A 2,501-nucleotide genomic window follows, 5' to 3' on the forward strand; every position below is an offset into this window, starting at 1 on the left:
TTCACGTTTCCATCTTGCTTTGGAGATTTGACTATACAGGATTCTGTGCCTCCTTTACTGACACTTTTAACTATTCTGGCTTTGTGGACCATACCGTTTTCCATTTACTATTTACGAACCACATACCTTGCTACATGTTCTGTAGATTAGGTTTTGGATGTCTGCGCTTCAGCGATATTCCCACAAATCTGTCTTTTTTACAGACCTACACTTGCAATTCAAGACATTGCTTATACCAGTCCTTGCTATGCGAAGATCAGCTGTAAAGTCCTATGTTGGCGGGAAAGGAGTGAGCGTAAATAATGATAACAACACTGAAACTTATTGTTTTTGAGACCAGCATCCATTATTATGTTTTGTTTTAACTTTATTATTATTATTATTATTATTATTATTATTATAAAGCTTTTGTTCAACTTGTTATTTTCCTAAATCTCTGCAAATAACACCGTTGTGTGCTCAATGTACTTGCCTACCACCATCACTGTACACAAAAAGGTCAGACTGATGACATACATGTTATGTAATGTATACAGATGACCTGCTTGAAGCCTTCGAAATGTAAGTCCTTTCCCCTCCCCCTCTACACACAAACTCCTGTCTCTGTGTTCCTTCCTGTTCTTGTGTTGCTAACCGGTGCATGTTAGTGTATGTATGTCTGTACTCGATTGTCTCCGTCTACGTCTGTGTTGGTGATCCTTGTTTGCATGTACTGCATGCGGGGGTTTCACCTGATTTGGCGAAATAGTCTCTTGCGGTGAGCTTTACTCACTCATTGGGAAAAGATTGCACTCCAGTAGAACTTTAAGAAATCGTCCCCAGTGAAGGCATCACCGGAGGTGACGTCACCCAGTGCCGAGGGCTTTGGTGTAGTTCTGTCTGCTCCTCGTCTCCACTGACGGCGGTGGTGTCCTTGTGAGGTTAAAGGGCATCGACGTCACCCGACTAAATGTTTGGTGCAGCCGCCAGTGACAGAGAAAGAATGCACGCACGCGCACACAGACGCTCCTGTCGCAACCTTTACGGCGGTGAGTGACGTATGCTGTGGTCTAAGTGCACCTGAGTGACGTTTGATCGCGTGTCTGGGCGGCCGGCGGTAATTAGCGCTCAGGCTTGAAAGAGGCTCTTCCTTGTGATGTCCGGGCCACAGGTCGGCGAGTTGGCGTGTTTGACACTTGCATGCCACTCCTGTCACCCACCTGCTGAAGTCACCTACACACGCCGCCCAAAACCTATGGACCTGCGAGGTCACAGGTCAGTTACGGTCAGCTGTGGGCCGTCCGACGTGCAGACTACTTACTGCCCTTGCTTGGACTTTTGACACTCGGGGTAGTGTCGTGCCCCTTTACTGAAGAACAAGTGTGTATTATACTGTGTTGCTCCAAACAACGCAGTATATTTTACTTCGTCGAAGTGATGTAGTTTGCTCGATAATTTTTTTTTTCAATTTAAATGAGATTTGGACAAAGGTCGGTGAATCTGAATATTGTGTCACTCCCTCATCACCGTTGGGGGAGCGGAAAGCCGAGTGGTTGGAGCACTGGCGTCCAAACTGAAGGTCGCACCCGTTTGGTACCCGTGTAGCGCAGCTCTCTTCCCCCTAGTCGACCCCACTGGCGAGAATGGGTCGCTGACTCCATAAGAGGGCTGAGGAACAAGGCAACGAGAGACAGGAGATGGGCACCGCCCTCGCGGTGATCTAAAGCGAGTTTCTAAAAGCACACACTACAGGGAAAGAAGTAACAAATCATGCAAACACCAGGGTTAAACAGAAATTCCTTAAAAAGTAGCAACTATTATAGTACTTTAGTAATTATAATAATCACATTTACATGGCGCCTTTCTCCAGCAGCCGACGCGTACAGCGCCCCAGTCAGCCGGACGAGCTCCACTCAGGAAGGTGAAGTACAGCTCACCTCCAGTGCGGACGGCCAACCTCGCAGACACCAACAAGAACAGAGCACGAGACGAGCAGACAGCACCAGCGGCCACCCTCCTCCCGCGCCTCCCAAACTCTCGCTCACCTTACCCCCACATCTCCCCCCAACATCCCCGTCCCTCACCGTGCGAAATCGCCTTTGGGAGGAAGCATTTTTGTTTCCAGAATCAACAACCACGTGAGGACCTCGCTCCCCAACGACCTGAAAAAAGGTCATAGGATGACCTTCACTAAATCCTTAGAAAGTACTGTTCTGCCCCACGTGACTGCACGCTCGAATATTTGGGGGCAACACCATGATCAGTACAGTGAGGAATTATTACATTGATTGAAGTTAAATGTCAAATTTTATGATTCGGCGACCATTTTGAATTCGTTGCATAACAACCGTCGCTAATTTCCCGTCAGACACGTAGTTGTAGCAGTCTCAGCACTACACGTGTGTACACATCTACAACGGACGTTATTGGGACCCCTTGTTTCCCTCCCTTTCTCCCCTTCCACTCAAAGAAAGTTTTTTTCTCCGAATGATAAGATTTCTAGTGGTGGTGAGGGGGAACAC

The sequence above is a fragment of the Pomacea canaliculata genome, linkage group LG6 (assembly GCF_003073045.1).
Source record: "Pomacea canaliculata isolate SZHN2017 linkage group LG6, ASM307304v1, whole genome shotgun sequence".
In the NCBI taxonomy this organism is placed as follows: domain Eukaryota; kingdom Metazoa; phylum Mollusca; class Gastropoda; order Architaenioglossa; family Ampullariidae; genus Pomacea; species Pomacea canaliculata.